Below are 10000 nucleotides of genomic sequence, written 5' to 3'. Positions count from 1 at the left end.
AAAAGACAAAAAAGAAAAAGAAAAAAGGACATAAAGGTCAACATTCTTTTTTAAAATCCAAATCGAACAAATTTAACAAGTCCATCCACAGCTCCAGATAAACAGTGAAAGAGCAATACGAACAATAATAGAATTGGTGGGAAAAGTTAAAATATTATTGGATCTGTAATAAATGTGCAAATATTTTAAATAGTCATTTATTTATTGTGGACTATTATCCTAATCTTTTCGTAATTGTTTCACGACGTTTCGGCCAACTATTCCTCTGGCCTTACCACCTGACGAAGGCCAGAGGAATAGTTGGCCGAAACATCGTGAAAAACTAAGAAAAGATGAAGATAATGCTCTGCAATAAATAAAAATTAATAAATAATATTCATCTCAATGAATTCCAATTAAATAATATATAGTCATTTATTTGTTAATTATTTACAATGGATATGGTTTTGGTGTTAAATACTCTGCAAAAAAAAAAGGTTGATGCGTTGTAAAATTGATTGCAACATATGTTTTTTTATATTATATAATGATTCTTTGCTGTTATGTCAAGTTTATCAATACATTGTTTTGAATTAATAAAATTGTTTTTACGGCTCAGAACTTTTGAGATGAGGATTGATTATTTGGATTCTTTGGACTACTGTTCTCATCTTGAGCACAATGCTTCGATCAATGTAACCTCTGACCTTCTTCAGGTGTATCTTGTCCAACTTTGGAATCTTTATGTCAAACTCAGAAATCTGCATTGAATTTACACCTGAAGAAGGTTGGTGGTTACATCAAACAAAACATTTGTGCAAATAACACTCAAGTCGTCCAAACAATACAAATATGTAAAAAAAAAAAAAAAAATTTAAAAATAAATAAAAATTTTGTTTGTTCATTGTCACCTACAAAGTAAAATTAATAATAATAAAAAAAACTGGTAAAAAGAAAATTTGTATTATTATTCATCGGACTACTGTTCTCATCTTGTATGATTTTCACAACGTTTCGGTCAATATAACCTCCGACCTTCTTCAGGTGTATCTTGTCGAACTCGGGAATGTTTCTGTCGACTTTTGGAATTTGGACGGAATTTCGAGCGGAACCCTTTATTTATTTCACGGGGGTAGCATGCTCTTGTTCCGTCAGCCATGACTGGATAGAGGTCCTAAGTAATACGCAAATGTATATTTCGATCGCCCACACTGAGGATTGAACCTTCAACCCTCAGGAGAATATCACTTTTTCAATTGATTTTTCCCCAGTACTCAGAACAACCTATCGAAATATTGTGAAATTAACAATCAAAATGAGAATAATAATTTGAATAATGCTCGAAGTTCTTGTAAGAAGATACATGTAGTACAGTTTTAAAAAAAAGGTACAAATGTTAGCTGACTTTCTGACTTAAAAATGTATCAAGCATTTTCCCCCTTTCCTTTTGTAAAACTCAGTCATGCTCTGCTAAGTCAAAAACAGAAAAACCAATGTTCCTATACGCAAAAAGAAAAATAAATAAATAGAATAACCAAAGCAACCTCCATGAATAAATATTTGAAGATAAAAAAATTTGAAACATAAAATATTTTTCAAAAGTTACTGGCTTTGACATTAATAAACTTGAAAAGGGTTGATATGCCATAAAACAAAACAACTAAACTAAACAAATGTGAGCTGTATGATCTTTCTTTAAATTTTTTTGTTTTTGTTTTGTTTTTTGTTTTGTTTTTAAGTATTTTAACCAGCTCGCAGGATCTGATTAATAACTTACGAAATTCAAACGCATTTGCTGAACTGTATAAAACCCGGACACTTTTTTTTTGTCTTGTTTGTTTTTGATTTGTTTTTTGTTGTTTTTTTTGTTGTTTTTTTTTAATCTTTTTTTGTTTTGTTTTGTTTTTAGGTTAATCTGCTATTCAACGCTGTATACTGTATAAACGAAATGTTCGAATGTCTTTTAAGTAAGGATTTGATAAAGGTATGTCATTGTAGCCAAATTCAGATAATGTGAAACACCATGAACAAATGTATAAGTGCCTAAATATTCTTGTTTTTCTTTTCCTTGGACAGCAATGAATCTCATTTTAGGCAGAAGTTTCATGAGTTGGAATTTGGTTAGTTACTTCTGCAGTTTATGAACCGGGCTGAAATAATAAAATTATTTAGAAACACATTCTTAACATGGAGAGAGTGGGGGCTTTTTTGACTATTCTGTAATCTCACCTAACAATTTAGTGAGAAAGACACTGTAAAAATTTAACTTGAAATTCCTATCTAAAAAATAACATTGTTGGTATTTGTACGAGCCTTTTTCAAGTCTCACATAAAAACACACATTCACATTTCAAGCTATGTCATATACATACGCGCACACAAAAATACGCGCCCACGTCACACATATACACATATTCACGTTCGCGTACATACACTCACATTCACGTGTATATACACACGCGCTAACGCACACATATGTACTCACACACGCGCACACGAACGCATACATGGACGACGTCACTTCCGCTTTCTAAGGAAATATACACATGCGCAAATGACCACCGGAAACAAGTATAAAACAAAGAGACAAGCTGTTTCTAACCCTTTTAGGACCAACTCTCGACCAGAGAGGTTGGGCTAACCAGCAGCCTCCCTTTCGGGAGGCGCACGCTCGCGCGCGTCAACACCCCCCTGCGACTATGTATGGGGCACGAGCTAACAGACTGTATGTACACATTCACACTCTTTCTCTCTATATATACTACTGGTGCCTAAGAACACCTTCGCGTAGCTGACTACTAACTGATGACAACTCTAATATCCTCTTCTTTGTCTACACGCTGGATTCTCATTTCCACTACAACAAACACTTCAATTCCCACGCGCGAACAAACGATAGTGACCCGAACTTGAGATGAACACACATTTCCTATTCTTTCAGCCCCGCAACGAACATTGGTTACACACGCGCGGACATGAATACATGTTATAACTAAAACGTTCATTCTTTCAACAGCAAATAAACGACGTTTATCTTATCCATCAATTGAGTCTTTGTTTCCTTCAATGTCATTCGTTTCATTATTTTCTTGTGGCGAGCTAGGGTATTATACCCTGGTCCGCTACATATTCTGCATAAGTATCATATTTATTTAAAAAAATCATGTTATACAATTGTTTCTGCCCATTTTTATCACATACATTTTTTACATTTTCTCTTGATGACAAATTTAAGATGTTTTTAATATTTACGGTTTTGTTGGTTTGTTTGTTTGTTTTTTGAGGGGGTGGCTTAATTCAATAATAATAAAAAAGAAACTGAATAATTTTGAAAACATCTCTAGTTTGTTTTTTTTTTTACTTACCTCACCACGAGGGAAGAGTTAGATACTTATGCAAAATACGGATTGTGCTAAAATAATAACGTTTTTATTTAGAAACCCATTCTTAACATAGGGAGGGGGTTGTTAACTATTCTGTACTTTCATCAAACAATTTAATAAACAAAAGATACCATGAAAATTGAATTTAACTTGAAAATCTTAAAAATAGTATGGTTCATAAACTGCAGAAGTACTTCTGGTTAGATCTTCTTTCAGCTGACTTAACATTTTTGACATTTGAAGTTGAGTTAAGAGTGGCGTTTTCAATTCACAAACACACAAAAAAATATTTTAGGCGACTTAACATTTTTAACATTTGAACTTAAAAGTCGACTTAAGAGTGGAGTTTTGTTTTGTGTTTGTTTTTTAAATAAACTGGAGTCAGATAGCAATTCAAAAAAAAGTTTTTTGTTGACTTGCTATTTCTAGCCGATGAAGTTATCTGAAACACATTTACTGCAATCTCAATATGTGGAAGTATGAAGTGAGGTTATTGAACGTTGTAATTTATGAGATCATCAATAACCATTTTAAACTTTTCTTTTTTTGACTGATGTATTTTTAATAAATTTGATAAAAAATATAATGAAGAACTCAGAAAAATAATGTTTTTGTTATTTATTTATATACTAGCAGGGGGTACCCGGCATCGCCCGGGCGTTTGGAGGTGTGTGTGGTTTTGGGTAAATCAAACCACCCGGGTGTTTGTGTCGGGGAGGGGAGGATTAAAATAAAATAAAAAGTTTTGGTAGGTAAGTATGAAGGATCGAACCCGAACCCTTGAATCGAAGTTGAAAATTAAAGTGTGAAAAAAAATGTGCGACGTTAACCACTGAGTCACCACGAAATAGTAATGGAAACATGTTTGAATTTATTCAAGTATTAAGAATTGGCAGGTGCCCGTACTTAATGACTTAATGAGGTCAACTTTGACTGGGGCAGCATTTTTTTTTTTTTTGTTTTGTTTTGTTTCCTCAAGATGTGGTGAAACCAGCTCCCCATAAAAAGAGGATTGTCCAAATTGAATAGCAATTGCCTGATATAGGGCGAAACTCCACATTGGTGAAAGCTAATTGCTTTTAGACGTTTCTGGCGATCGCGACCGGAAGAATGCCACTAGAATTAGTTTCGCTTTTATTATACGAAAAAGCCTAATCCACATGCGGCGATTGAAAAATGTTGAATATTTATCTTTTCAAAGTCGAACAAATTAAATAGACAGGCGACCCCCCGTTGTTAACTGAAGATATTATGATTTAGATGTGATATAAAAAGTTTTAAGAAGTTGTGAGCCGACCGATCGCTTCTTGGAAAAAAAGCCTTTCTCAGACATACACAAAAAGCGAACATACATACACGCACATTTTCGCTTTTATATATATAGATAAAAGTTACCTTGTCTGTCTGTCTGCATGTGGAATGGTCGTTACCAAACTACTCCGTCAATTTTTGGTCTACAGACTTGAAATTTTATAAATAAGAAACTTGGACCCGTGGAACAAATTCGATTTGGTTTTTAGCTGGTGAACGTAGCTCCAAAGGAATCAAAATTGAAAAAAATTGGAACTTGGCAGGGATAAGTCAACTAAACATGTTACTTATATGCATGCAAAAATATACATTTATACCTTTAACAACATTTTTTTTTTTTTAGTTTTTATATGCATATGAACTTAGCTCAGATCATAAAGACTAATGCTGAAGAGCTACATGTTTTCATTTCAATTTAAGCCAATGACACCCAAGTCATAGTTTTATTTATTTTTTTTTTTTTTTAAACTTTTGAAATCATGACTATATATTGGGTACAATATAATAATCAATAAAGAATTGGTTGGAAAATGATAATTACGAAAGCTGCATACATTAAAAATATCATATATTATTTTTGACCAGGCAATGGTAAGTGGCCTGCTAGCATTTTTTTAAACTTGTCATGTCTCCTCAATTATGACCAGCCCATATTTCAGAGTTTTTTTTTACTTCCACGAAATTATTTTGAATACATGTTTTTATTTCTGATATTAATCAGGATGGGCATGTTTTTTTTTTTTTGTTGTTGTTTTTTTTCTGAGTTGGTCTTTTGATCTTCTTAGAATTGGTTCATTAAGATTTCACTGTATTTTTGCATAAAGAAATTACAATTGTAACAGAGCACGGATGCATATACAGAAGCAACAAATATGCAAATGATTGAACCGTGTGCGAGGTGATGTCACAGTGAGAAAGAAGGAAAGGAGGAAAAGATTATAAAAAAAAAAGAAAAACGTGGCCGAGAAGGACAAGAAATAGACGTCTTACACACGTGGCCTGAGAGCGACAGGAAAAGACACGTTCTACATATGGCTGACGGAGTTCTATGTGTTCGACACAGCAGAGTCTTGTTAAGCACATTGGAGTACGAGTAGACTTTTGAACAAAAGACAAAGTGTTATTCTGGAAGTACCTGTAAATAAATGTCTGTTGTTTCAATTGAAAACAAGTGAGTCAAATTCTTTCCTTGTCTGCATACAATGTGTTGGTCCCGAGTGTTGACATGTAACAACAACATTACATCATGAATGCATAAAACTTAAAATTATTCAAACTTTTCTTCTTCCACGCCTTTTCATCCAATGTAACCACCAACCATCTTCAGGTGCATCTTTTATAACTTTGGAATCTTTACGTTGAACTCTGGAATCTGTACATAATTTCAAACTGAATCTATACAGGTTCTCAGAGTTCAACATACAGATTTCTAAGTTTTAAAAGATTCACCTGAAGAAGGCCGACAGCTACATTAGCTGAAAAGTTGTGAAAATAGCAAACAAGATGAGAATATTAGTTCTTAGAAATTCTCAAACATTTAGAATTTTCTTCCTTGGTTTTTGCTCAAAAGTTAGAATAAATGGTTATTCAGATGAAACAAGAACTGATGATGCCAGAAAAATTGATTTGTCCTCGAGAAGAACTGAAAAATGCCCCCCCCCTTTATAAAGCGGCAAAAAATCACTTTTTCACAAATATTTGCAAGTATACTCTTGAGTTGGAAGCCATGTTTAGTTTCAGAACAGTTTCTGATGGTTAGTTATTCTATAAAAGTCCTGGAGATGACGAATTCTCAGCAGACAGATGTTCTGTACAGGTTCCGGACTTTATAATTTTGTAGCCAGAGACCAAAAGATTCTTCCTGTGTTTACATGAAGAAAACATATGCAAGGTTGCTAAAAAAAAAAAAAGGTTTGATTTTTATGGAGCAATTCTGGTTTCTGATTGGTTGGTAGCAGAACGTGAATTAATTTGATTCGTCAGTTCCTAGCAGCAGCGTTTGTAAATAGAATCTCCCAACTGTGAGGGACCATACCCCATTATGAGTCGAAAATATTGCAACATATATCCATTAGTTGTTTTTTTGGGGTTTTTTTCTTAAAATTCAATAAAGTTATGATTAATAGTTGTTTACCTTATTCAAGTAATAGTGATAGCAGGGGGAGATAACTTATTCTTTTTACTTTTATAATTTATAATAATAATTTATTTATAATAATACATTTATTAAATGTATTATTATAAACAATCTGCAGCCTTTCAAGGGCTGCAATTTTCTGCAGTGTTTAATTTATGCTAGTTTTTCAGGCCATAGATTGTTTACATAACCTTAATTAATGTATACGAGTTATGTCTGAAAAGCAACAGGAGTGATTGATGCCACAACTTATTTTGATATTATGGCATTCCCCTCTAAAGTAATACCTCTCGAGGTTAATGCATTTTACCATTATTTTATGCAGAAGATAATGGCCTCTACAAAACAACCAAACCAAACACCCTGAATAAATATTTTAAAATATAAAAAAAACTTGAAGCATAAAATCCTTTTCCAAAATTACTCGATTTGGCGTTAGATAACCCAAAAGGGTTTATATGCCGTAAAAAAAAAATCAAATCAAACCAAACACCATGAATAAATAGTTGAATATATAATAGACTTAAAGCATAAAAATCCTTTTTCAAAATTACCAAATTGGGCATTAAATAACTCTAAAAGAGTTTAAATGCCATAAAACAACCAAACTAAACCATTTTATGCACTGATTGAAGGATTATTCTGCAATGCTGCTTAATTCTGTCATGACGACCCTGTTGGTGACCTCCACGTCTTCAAAATGAATCTCCTTGATGATGGGGGGAAAAGAACAGCTGCACAGATGAATATCAGATCTATATCACAATCTAGTCGGAGGGTACTCTAGCCTGTTCTCAGTTCCTCCTTATTATATTATTATTTCTGTAGAGAGTGCACGACTGAACTTGAATTTCTACAGAGATAGATTGCAACTCTTTACCAGGCAGTGGTAAAGCTTCTTTTTTTTTTTTTTTAAACTAAGGTGTCACCACTTATCAAGGCCCAAATGCCACTCAAGTGTCAAGTGGATTGTTAGACAACACCGTGATGATTGGTAATGATTGTGGTGATTGGTCAGAATTTGATTATTTAAGAGGGCAGCTCAACAAGAACTACTTAAACATTGAAGTATCAAAGTTTTTTTTTTTTTTTTTACTAGGGTGTCATCACTTTATCAAGGCCTAAAGGCCACTCGAGAATATGGATTAAATTAGTGTCAAGTGAACAGTAATACAACACCATGATGATTGGTAATGATCGTGGTGATTGGACAGAATTTGATTATTTAAAATAGCAGTTCAACAAGAATTTATTTACATTGGACTTGAAAAGGACCATATAGTAGTCCGCTAGGAAGCAGCACCACAGCATTGTTTGTCACAGACAGGAAGTTCCAGGAAAGAAACTCACTTTATTTAAAAATCCTTTTATCTTCCTCTTCTCAGTCTATAGTTATTCCTTTAAAGAGCAACTCTACCATTATTGAGAATATAGGCACTATGCTTACTGCACGGACATGGACAGACATCATCCCAAAGTGACCTACTTTGGCTTTGAGATTAAGAACTAACAACAACAGCATCCATTGCTTGCAAACATTAATGTACCAGGGTTTGTTTTTTTTGTTTTTTTTTTGCTTTATATATTGTAGATATGAACGATTAAAAAAACAGTATGTTACCTAATTTGCAAAACTGTTTTTTAAACAGTTTCTAATAAATGAATGCTTGGTGTCATTCATTTGTATTTTATTGTCCTATTTTTATTATATTAATGATATTAGAAACGATATTAATAGTAATTAAAGTAACAGAAAAATTTTCTTAAACAGTGTTTGTTAAAAGGTATAAGAGAGTACAGAAAATGGTGAGAGAGGGTGACTATTACACATACAGGTTGTCCAAAAAAGTCACTGAAGGGTTTTGAACTTGACTAGATTCTTTATTTTAGACTGACTTTTCGGACACCCTGTGCATAAGAAAATTGGAGAACAAAATTAAAAATAAAATTTTACAGAATGTTTATTCGAAATTTGCATTATTTCGATTAATTGTACTCTTGAGTGTGAATTTTCACAACGTTTCGGTCGATATAACCGCCAACCTTCTTCAGATGTATCTTGTCGAACTCGGGAATGTTTCTGCCAAACTTGGGAATTTGGACGGAATTCCGAATGGAACCCTTTATTTACTTCACAGGGGTAGCATGCTCTTGTTCCATCAGCGATGAACGGATAGAAGTCCTTAGTAATTCGCAATTATATCTATATATTTTTTTCTTTTGCAACTGCGAATTACTTAGGATCTCTTAAGAGTCATGGCTGACGGAATAAATATAAGTAAAACTTTCAGTTAAAATTCTGATTTTTGCATGGTGTGAGCACATGGTCCACTATGAATTCTTTACTTGCACAAGCACTTCCTAAATTTGCCATTCTCTTTTGCAAAATAAATTCAGAATATGATTAATGAAATAGTTGAAAGTGTTTAAATATTAAATTCAAATGAAATAGCTGAAAGGGTACTTCAAAATAAATTCTAATACTCTACAGTTAGTTTTCACAGGAACGTGTGAAATTGTTTCAAGCAATGAAAATCGTTTCAAACTCCAACGTAAGAAGTGTTAAATTAACCTCCAGAATTCTAAAACTGGGCCACACCAAGCAACTAAGGATCTAGGCTTACCCTACCCGCGTTCGTTTTGACCAGGAAGGCAAAAAAAAAAAAAAAACATTTAAAAAGTTTTTGTTCTTAATGTTATGAATTTTGTTTTATGAAAAAAGTCCTAGTATTTTTCCAGGGATATATTTTTAGTGTTAAAATGTTGTTATATTAAATAAAGTAGTTGAACAACAAATCATTTTTTTTTTCTTACAATTAATCAGAAGTGACTTTTCTGTTATGGGGTTAAATGGTAATAAACGAAGGAACACAAGTTTTTACGAACGAAACATGTATTCACATAAATTACAGGCAAAGTGAGTTGAGTATATCTATTCCTCAATGGTAGGACGTTTGCACACGTCCAGCTTGGTCGCGTGTCAATCTCCCCGCGGGTTTCGTTACCGGAAGTAACGTTACTAGAGGAAGTGACGTCATGAGATAGTCCATTAATCCCATGGAAGGGCGTCTCCAACATTTTCCAAGGCAATTTTGTAATTAATTAGAAGTGACTTTTCCACGGCATTCATCGTTAAGCCTTAATAAAATGGAGTGATTTCCTTCAAATCAGTGACGAATTATCCAAAAGC

General features: G+C 33.2%; 1 long non-coding RNA gene across 1 annotated transcript in view; it reads left to right on the top strand.

Annotated features, from left to right (window-relative positions):
* The window catches only part of LOC145284508 (uncharacterized), a 31280-nt gene that overhangs the window by 1836 nt on the left and 19444 nt on the right, over positions 1-10000 (top strand). The window contains exon 2 of the long non-coding RNA XR_013868855.1: positions 1889-1963. This is a non-coding gene — a long non-coding RNA (uncharacterized LOC145284508). The remainder of the gene's footprint in view (positions 1-1888; positions 1964-10000) is intronic.

This window comes from Euprymna scolopes, chromosome 9 (assembly GCF_053919585.1).
Source record: "Euprymna scolopes isolate OS-2025 chromosome 9, ASM5391958v1, whole genome shotgun sequence".
Lineage (NCBI taxonomy): Eukaryota > Metazoa > Mollusca > Cephalopoda > Sepiida > Sepiolidae > Euprymna > Euprymna scolopes.
Note: the sequence above shows the minus strand (reverse complement) of the source record. Positions and strands in the feature narration are given on the sequence as shown.